The sequence below is a fragment of the Bombyx mori genome, chromosome 13, assembly GCF_030269925.1.
Source record: "Bombyx mori chromosome 13, ASM3026992v2".
Classification (NCBI taxonomy): Eukaryota; Metazoa; Arthropoda; class Insecta; order Lepidoptera; family Bombycidae; genus Bombyx; species Bombyx mori.
Window position 1 is genome coordinate 807,995 of NC_085119.1, and position 10,591 is coordinate 818,585.

The 10,591-nt window shown below is 38.5% G+C and overlaps 1 protein-coding gene across 1 annotated transcript in view; it reads right to left on the reverse strand.

The window, feature by feature from the left end:
* Nucleotides 1–9,439, reverse strand: part of LOC101742494 (protein O-mannosyl-transferase TMTC1) — a 188,093-nt gene extending 178,654 nt beyond the window's left edge. The window contains exon 1 of the mRNA XM_012690553.4: nt 9,284–9,439. The gene's annotated coding sequence lies outside the window, so the exon portion shown is untranslated. The remainder of the gene's footprint in view (nt 1–9,283) is intronic.
* Between the last annotated feature and the right edge of the window lie 1,152 nt (nt 9,440–10,591).

Here is a 10,591-nt window from a genome sequence, read left to right on the forward strand (position 1 = left end):
AGTTCAAGTAACACAAAACGCTTTTGTTATTGACATTTTCGTGAATCTATAAAAACGGACGATTTATCAAGCGTAGAACGGCAACGGCATCGAATGCTATTGTTCCGGAAAAATCATTTCGTTAGGTTAATGAAAACTTCCGGTATTCCGTTTAGGGTCGGAACCGATTTGAAATAAGGTGAATCCCTCAATTCCTTACCGAAAACGAATATTATTGAGTAAAAATGAATTCGTATGCATAAAACACCCACATAATACATGTTTATGTAAATCCTCATATTTGCTGTCGTGAGGCGGCAACTTCAATGCAAATATCTCAAGCGAGAGACCTTTGTAAGTCTCTCTTACAACTTGTCCGGGCAATAAGGTTCACAAACAATGTAATCGGATTGTCGCCCTTAGCGTTAGCACGTCTGCAGTATCGCCGCGCATTAAATGTTCAACAATTTCCGAATTATTTAGGACGCCTGGTTGTTCATAGAAATGTCGCTCTTCTATTGCTTGAATGTCACTTACAAGGTCGTAAGTTTGAAGTACATTTGAGAATTTTAATGGATTTTATGTTGTTTCAGTTTGTGAGATGGGTATATAGGAAGCGGGTCGCTTTCGCCAACTCTGGAAATCTTAACACACGTTGCTTAGTCACATTAATTAGCTTAACATGCTCTAGTCGATTTGGTGACCTAGCTGGTGATCTAACCAGTAATGAATTAAAATTTACCTATTCTACAATAGACTACCAAATTATAACCGTAAATCTTGAACGCCTACGAGAACCAAGTAAGTACTAAATTCAAAGCAAGTCCTACCTGTACTGGCTAAGCTCGTGCTCGCCCACCCATCCTGGTGAAACTGGAAAGGCCTTCGGGCCAACATTAATCCTTCAATCATGAAAAAACCTATATCCGACTTGTATTAGAGCCCCTCTAATTATCTCAAAGCAAAATTCCCAAAAAAGTTCTGCAACGTCAAGTTACTCCCCCAAAGGTCACTGTAAGCATAACTTATTTAAGCTCAATTTGCGAAGCCGCTGTAATTTAATGACCTAAGTTCAGGCATAAACGTCGTCAAAATTATGACCTTGGCTGTGTGAAGACTAATGATATAGAGTTATAGTTTCTAAGCCACTGACTGAGTGGTCTTTATTATGTACTTTCCAGCAGGCAGCGATGTGTGATATTTGTTATCTTAAATGTAACAAATATTTTAAAAAGCATTTGCTTGAATAAGGCCGAAATTTTTGACTCTACTGCGAAGATGCCCTAAAAAGAAGTACATAAGGATTTTCAACCGTTGGCTTGGCGTCTCTTGGGACATATATCTGGGTGAAGAGACATGTGCTCCGCGCAAAACTCGTCTCTAGAGCCCCGCCTGCCTCAGTTCAGTTGTAGGGACAGGGAATTTTAGGCGGTTCAAATGCGACATATCGGGTTTCCACCTACCAACCCAACCCGTTTGTGGAAATACGGTTAATTCCAGTTGACCCAAAAAATACCAAAACGGTTTTTTTTATTGCTTAGATGGTTGGAAGAGCTCACAGCCCACCTAGTGTTAAGAGGTTACTGGAGCCCATAGACATCTACTACGTAAATGCACCACCCATCTTGAGATATAAGGTCTCAGTATAGTTACAACGGCTACCCCACCCTTCAAACCGAAACGCATTACTTCTTCACGGCAGAAATTGGCGGGGTGGTGGTACCTATCCGTGCGGACTCACATGAGAGTTCCACCTGCTTGAAATTTATAATAGCTAGCATAATGATATTTGACGATAGCTCTTCTCAATAGAGTTGACTGCATCTGCTTGAGGAAAAATGTGACTTCATTCTGACATTCCGCCATTATAACGAGATCTGTTAATAATTTTAAATCTGTGACGACAGTTATCGTTGAACACAAGATATTTAACAGATGATCGAATCTCCGTAACGGCAGTTTTTAGGTGAGATTGTATACATACAAGTTAACATATGGTCCGCCGGTCTACCGAGAAATGTAACCCGCTGGAAGATCTTCCCCTTGCCTTTAAGTCCCAAGAGTATAATAAATTTTCTTTAAGCCTGTTAAGTATTCTAGTTGTCGGAAATAATATAACGACAACAAAAATACTCGAGACTAAATCGTTAAAGTAGGTAGTTTTAATTATGTCTACGATTTGCGAAATACAAAGAAAATACTAACCATATAAAAGTTTTGAGATAGGTAAATGTATATATTTTTTTTATTTCTTATATGGGTGGACGAGCTCACAGCCCACCTGGTGTTAAGTGGTTACTGGAGCCCATAGACATCTACAACGTAAATGGGCCACCCATCTTGAGATATAAGTTCTAAGGTCTTAGTATAGTTACAACAACTGCCCCACCCTTCAAACCGAAACGTATTACTTCTTCACGGCAGAAATAGGCGGGGTGATGGTACCTACCCGTGTGGACTCACAAGAGGTCCTATGACCAGTAAATAGAAGAACTACTTAAAAAAATTAATCTTCTAATAAATAGAAGAATTTCGAACTAATGTTAGAGTGTGCTAATGTTTTTCATTCAAACAGTTCATAGATGATCACGTTAATGTTCAAAGTTTTTGTACGACACTCACGATTCTCTGATGCTACTCTAAAACTTCTTCAGCTAGAAGTCATAAATTCAATATAGGACACACGCTGTTTTTATTTCTGAAACAATCTTCTGAAGAGTACGAGACACGACGGTCGTATACAAGTGACCATGGAATTTAGCGCGATATATTATTTATTTAACATTTTAATGAAATAACAACAGCATCAGTCTCTTGTTAATACCGTCGTGTATTAACAAGATGAGTTGTGTATTACTGGTGATAGGACCTCTTGTGAGTCCGCACGGGTAGGTACAGCCACCCTGCCTATTTCAACCATGAAGCAGTAATGCGTTTCGGTTTGAAGGGTGAGGCAGCCGTTCTAAGACTGGAATTGTGACCTTATAACTCGTATCTGAAGGTGGATGGCAGAATTTACGTTGTAGATGTCTATGGGCTCCGGTAACCACTTAACACCAGGTGGGCTGGGAGCTCGTCCTAACATGTAAGCAATAAAAAAAGATAGTTTAAACTAAAGTTTTTTCTTAAAGTTATAAAGGTACTGAGTGTTGGAAACCCAACAAAATGGTATAAAACCTTTTTTATTGTTGTCGTTGTGGTTTTTGACATTGCATTTGAATTTTGAATTTTGGAATGTCTTAGTTTTGTCATTCTCTTTTTTCCGTACGCGATTTATAAAATTTCTAAAATATACAAAAATATTAATTTTATACGTACAATCCTCGCGAGTTTATTTATCAAGTTCCTTGCCTATCCTAACCATACAGTCCACTCCACTGAGTGGATTAAAAAAATAAAAAGGTAGGTATTTAAAAAAATATTCCTCGCATTTCAAAGACACGGTCGATAAAGGAACGACCAGTAAAATCTCAGAGTTAGTTTCTCTAATAATATTTCCATCTATATCTCTGCCAATACAAAACGATAACAAAACACAGTAGGCACTATTCAGTAGGCACAAACTCTGTAACTAGTTAAGTTCAGTGAATAAGTGCCTTATAAACTCGCGCCACGTATCTCATTTCCTGAGAACACGGAAAACCCATAAAGCGTAGATATAAAACCCTAGAGAATGGTAAACGGTATAGTTTATTTATTTATTTTTACGCTAGAGGGCGTCACTTGAGCTGCGGTATCATATCTAGGTGAGGATTGTATTGTGCGCCACATTTTACACTCTACGATGAGTTATTACATAAAATTTTGGGCGCATGTAAAAAAATCATGTTTCTAACTTAAGCATTTATTGTTAGACCCAGTTCTGCCATTATTTCTTTAGTAAGATTACATCATTAAAAACAATTTTAATTCCATAAAATTATTTACGACGAATTGGCAATCTAGTATGTTACAATGCAATGAGGCGAATGAGGAAACAAGCTTCAACTCTGATATTTAAACTGTGCTAGAAAAGACCATCACTGGCATCGATAATGATTTTGAAGGTTTCTGTTATCTACTAAGCAAAAGACGGTGTTTTCTTTAGCACACTGAGTTTCTCGCCAGATCTTCTCAGTGGGTCGCGTTTCCGATGCGGTGGTAAATTCTGCGAAGCATTGCTCTTGCTAGGGTCAGTGTTAGCATCACTCCGGTTTAAGCCCCGTGAGCTCACCTACTAGTTAAGGTTACGCTGAAATAGCCTCTCAAGGCTATCAGCTTAGGTAAGAAAAAAAAGGGTTTTCTATAGTTCTTAACTACTAACGACTTAAACCAAACTTAAAAAGGGAAATTTTAGAAGCTATTTTTCGATATCCGTTCGAATTGAACTAAATTCAATGCCACCATTCGGAGACCCGCCCCTTACAACTCAGACAAGCTTCAATCGTCTCATGGCCAGTATAACGCGCACCCAGTGTGCTATCATCCGCATACCAATGCATTACATCTGAGCAGCATGTCATAGATAAACATAATGAAAAGCTTGGGGGAAAGCACCGAAACTTGTGAAACGCCAACTTTAGTGATCATGGACTAGCCACCGTCAGCGACGACTATAGATGTTCCATCCATCCGTGACCTTCCATTTACAGAGTCCCTCGGGGATTCCGAATGCTGGTAGCTTTGATAAAATTCTCCTAAACGCAGACCCTGTCGAAAGCTTTCCTAATATCGAGGCTTACAGCGAAAGACTCACCCTTTCTCTCCAAGGCATCAGCCCGACGATTGGGATACACACAACCAATCTTGGTATTACAATCACATTACAATCCTATTATCAGTAGATCGGTTGTCCATCGTGAATTTCGTAAATGAAAAACTTATAGCACAGTTATAATAGAATTACTTATCATTATATTTTATAATGAAACAGCATTCTTGAAACATATAATTATCTCAATAGATACGGCGCTCTAACATTTAAATATGAACCCTACCAAAATTAATTGTATTTGAAAACGATCGTTGAAAACCCAATTGAATTTCTTTTCTAAGCATTGCCCCCATTAACATTAGCGAGTAGATTCTGCGAATATTCATCAAAGAATCAAAGGGCTACAATTAACTCGGCTCGCGCTTTTACATTATCTACGAGTATAAACATCATTATTCTCGATTTGAACGCAACAATGAACCATTATAGAGCGGGGTATTATGATAAAATACTTTAAAACGGTTCTCAAAATCCCGTACTGAATTACTACCGAAACTTACCGTTGATTTGTAAAGCACTTAGTTTTTGCGACTACCGACGGAGACTATGTCTAATTCTTTGGCATGCTCTAAAGCCTTTGAAACTCGCCTTTTGATGAATTTCAACAAATGAGATTTCATTAGATTCGTCGCAGATCTGGAATTTTCCGAATTGTCCACGGAAAAGTATTTGGTAAAAACGCGAGGAGCGAAGCTGTGTGGATTTTTTTATTTGTTAATTTAGTGTTTCTTCAGGTTCAAACGTGTAATAACGGTGTTTACCATCTGTGAAAGTACACAAGGATGGGAAAGTTAAGCAAAGCCGCTGGACGTAGTTTCTTAGGTCCCTCCAAAAATTACACTAAAATCTCAGTAAATAACCACCATTCTACCGAGCCTTTCATCCTGTCTCATCGCATTTCATTTAATTTCATACCAATTTATTACAGTCTCAAATAAATCAACTTCACTTCATTTCGCTCTATATCCTTTTTCATGACATAATATAAATATTAAATTTTAGTTTGTATGATGTCGTGATAGCTTTGCCTTTCCTTTTTTTTATTGCTTCGATGGGTGGAGGAGCTCACGGCCCATCTGGTGTTAAGTGAATACCGGAGCCCATAGACAGCGTAAGTACCGCCACCCACCTTAAGACATGAGCTATAAGTCTCAGTTTTTACAGCACAACGGCTACCCCACCCTTCAAACCGAAACGCATTACTGCTTCACGGCAGTTGGAATAATGAAACTATTAGTAGTGTCAGCGGACAAACTGCCTTAAAAACAGCAAGTAATTGTTCAATGGGTGGTTTTCAAATTGGTACTATTATAAACGAACTGATGGCCCACCTGGTGTTAAGAATTTCATTGCCCAGTTTGAACTGAGCTGTTGACGTTTCACATGAAATCGCACGTAGACGAGGAGGCGGCACTAACATTCATTCCGACAACCTACAAACATTACGTTTATCTCGGTGCAAAGATCTTTATAGCGTCCCATCCAACTATCAATCCCTTTCTCGGTGTTTGCCGAGCGCACTGTTTGCCTGACGTTTCCTACTTCAAATGAGGTTTGATAATAGTCATTAGCTGTGCCACTGCTATTACCGAAGTCTATGAGCGGGAGCTACAAATATCATTGAAGTGGAACTTAGGCTGCCCTTTATAGGAAAGTATCAAAAATGTATCACAAGGTTAAATACGGCCAAAAAGCTCAGAGTCAAAAAAGTCGTACTATACATACATATATTCAACGGAACACTTTCCCTCTAATTAAAGGACCCTTCGAAACAATTTCTGGAAGATTCCACCAGACCGCTGACTTATCAGAGTGAACAGTTACGTCCCAAATTAACACGTCATTAACCCTCACCCTTTTTCCTAACTACCCATTCAAGGTCTCCGTTACTTGGCTAATGAAGGGAATTACTCAATTCTCAGAGACATAAAGTTGGTTCTGGTCGAACTGATAAGGCTCCAGTGACAAAGGACATTAGTGAGCTCCTTAATACGGGATTCATTTTAAGCTATGAAAAAAATAACAAAATTTTCCTTATGATCACCGTTCTCATGATTTGGGGCTTACGACAAAGGGAAGATCTACCGAGCGGGTGATACTGCTCGGTAGACTGACGGTCCGAATGTTGTTGTTCGGAACTTGTATATATGCGCTTTATCTTGAAAATGTCGTAAGCGAGATTCAGGCATCTGTCAATTATCTTGCGTTGTATGATGGCTACCCGCCACAATGAGTGTCATAATTTCTTTCCGACTATTTCTGTTAAGAAGCAATCGTGAATTTGAAGAATTAAGCATGAGAAATCTGAATGGAAAGAAGCAATCTGGTAATGCCCCGACTTGCTGCATTTGCTAGCCAATCCGAAGGTATTTACCATCATTAATACCATTGTTCTGTTTCCTAAACAAAACCCTCGAAGCCGCCTAGTACTGTTTACGTGGAAAATTTTGTTCATAATAAACCATAATAGATGTTTCAATCAATCAAACTATTTATAACAAAATTACGCATAGTTTAGTTAAAACGAATCTAAGTTGGTAAATTATTCAGCATTTCGTAGTAAACAAAGTACAGCTTGTTTACTTATAAAGGTTAGTCTTGAGGTTCGCACGAGTAGATAATAATATTATTATAAAAATGAAGCTTTTATGTTTCAGTTTTTGTGGTCACGCAATACGCAAATAGAAGTGAAGAAGATTTTCTTTTCATCTTTTTAAATTTCGAAGTTTTCGTAATCTCAGTAAAATATAAAGTATCATATAGTTTATCCGTAATAAAATAAGCTATCTAGTTTGAGATTTACTCTCAAAACCAAACTCACCTACCCCAAACCCCCTAATTTATTTAGTTTGCAAAAAATACAACTCATCGGATCATATATAATAAAAAAATACAATAGATTATTTCTATCAGTGATATTCCGGCAAGTACCTAAATAAATAAAATCGTACGCGATCATCCAGCGCCGAACTAGGATCACCTGTACAAATTATAAATATTTATTTGTATTTACAATACGCCTCTGTATTGTAGCGATAAACTATTTTAGAGGCTATATACATCAAAATAGTTTATCTAAATAAATAAAATATGTAGATCTTTTTTTTTATTGCCCTTGTAGGCAGACGAGCTTACGGCCCACCTGATGGTGAGTGATTACCGTCGCCCGTGGACTTCAGCAATACCAGGGGCAGAGCCAAGCCGCTGCCTACCGCATCACTTTTTACTCACTCTAATGTTAGTGTATCCCCTTAAATCAATCTGTATTCTCGCAACGAATCTGTTTAGGAAAAACTGCCGAGTGATGATGAAGCCCCAGAAATCTTGGAACTTAAGCAGCAACGAAGTCACCACAGCCACTGCAGGATCCGTGGGAATTTACGTTGTCGCTTTCTGTTGAGCTCTTCATTTGAGAACAGAAACAGGGAGCAAGATATGTATGGTACAATGACGCATTTTACGCCATGGGCTATTACTGCTACCATCTTATCTGTCTGCTTGTCTATTGAGTTTCGCTTTCCACGAGCTGCCTCTCCATGGTATCACTGTGGTTACACCGACATTCCATGATCGGATGCTCAGGCGGTCAGACGGTTGCGTATTAACGAAAACAATTGCCGCGTACCATTTCAAGGTCCCCATTAAAACTCTGTCTGATCAGGACAGCGTTACTAATAAGATACATCAAGAAGTAACGTTACTTTGATACCGTATTTTTTTTTTCTTTCATTATCCTAGATGCGCAGATGAAATCCTAGTCTCTTTATTCTCCTGTTCTTCAATTTATTCAATAAAGTTTAATTCGTTAACCACTTTGAAATTTTAAACAACTACTTTACTCTTCAAAGCGGACCGCATTATTGTGTTGCTGTAGGAATAGGCACTAGGCCAACACCAGCCCATCTCTTCTCGTGGATGTCGTAAAAGGCAATTAAGAAGTTTACCGGCGAATGAGTAACAGCGCACTATTATGATCGCCAACTCCCATTTACTAGCGGCTACTCGTATTTTGAGCCTGCACGGGTAGGTAGTATCATCTTGATTATTTTTACTGCGAAACAATCAAACGCAAGGTTTGAAGGGAGAAGCAGCCGGTATACAACACAATCGAGACTTCGTCATCATGATCTGGAGCCCAAGTAACCACTTTACATCCGGTGAATCATGAGCTCATTCAACCACCAGTTATATATCATTAACACGACAACAGACATCGTAAAAATCTCAAAAATGGCATTCATCATTATTAGAATCAAATTTGAGATTGACCCAAAAAACAAATACCGATTTGCAAAATCATACATGAAGACACATTATTACGATATTAGACAATCAAATCAATTGCTCAATTTCCCTATCAAAATTTCAAGTTGATCAGAAAATAATGTAATTAATAAATACATCTGTAAAACAAGCGCGGATTTATGAAAAAGAAAACCTCAGAAAACCGAAGAACGAAAATATAATAACCAATAACAAGATTCAAATACGAAAAGAACATTCCTTCATTATTAAAACATTAAGTAAATTGTATAATCAATGTAATCTTACCTTCAAAACCATTAAAACTCTGCCTTATTATTTTCACTCTATCAACAAAACACAAAAACAGTTTTTTTTTTCAATTAAATGTTATTTTCAAATATTTTTGAATTACGCGTCGCATTCGCGGCTTCAGCGACGAAAATCGCCCACTCCTTGTAGCAGATAAAAGCCTACTGCAGACCAGGTTTCGTTCACAAACTATGGTCCCGCAGCGGTGATGATGCGCATGCGTGCGACCGCGAAGGACCTAACGGGATGTAGTCAGCTGATGGACGTTAAGGTCACCGTGTCGAAGAAAATTCGAAAACCGCCTAGTAATATTACACTGATTCATTACCAGATCTGCATGGCATTGCATTCACTGTGGAACATGTGTTCACGAGTGATTTGACGTGTTTTTTTTTTATTGCTTAGATGAGTGGACGAGCTCACAGCCCACCTGGTGTTAAGTGGTTACTGGAGCACATAGACATCCACAACGTAAATGCGCCACCCACCTTGAGATGTAAGTTCTAAGGTCTCGGTATAGTTACAACGGCTGCCCCACCCTTCAAACCGAAACGCATTACTGCTTCACGGCAGAAATAGGCGGGGTGGTGGTACCTACCCGTGCGGACTCACAAAAGGTCCTACCACCAGTAAAATAAGCATTGTAAAAGTGTGTCCCAATTACAAATATTATTTCTATGTCCAAGTACGTAAGATTTCCTGATGTGTGCTTCCTTTCGAAGTCTAATAGCGTTACATTCAAAGTTCATCACTTAGTGCAAGCTAGTAAATGTCTTGCTAATAATACTGTAACGTAACGCTAAAAGCATTCGAATCTAAAATGTTCTACGCTTTGTTATAGCAGTTAAACTGACCTAGTTTTTAAGGGAGTGCTCGACTGTAGAGCAATCGAAGGAAATGCATTTAGATTCCAGCTTAGAAAGTAAGCACCAATATCATTTTTAGAATTGTGTGTGTTTTTACTGGTGGTAGAAACTTTTGTGTGTCCGCACGGGTAGGTACCACCACCCCGCCTATTTCTGCTGTGAAGCAGTAATGCGTTTCCACGTGTAACCACGTAACACCAAGTGGGCTGTGAGCTCGTCCATCCAATTAAAGGATAAAAAAAAAGTTGTACAAATTTTAACGCTGTTTTCACCATCAACAACTGAAGATATACACGGTGTAATTGTTCATGTAAACTTAAATAGACTAGAGGTCCCGCAGTAGTCGAAATTCGACTATAATTAATTGGAATTGTAAGTTTTTACACTTATGTATTTTATACTTCTATAATCACAAATTTCGCCAAGACTACTCTCTATA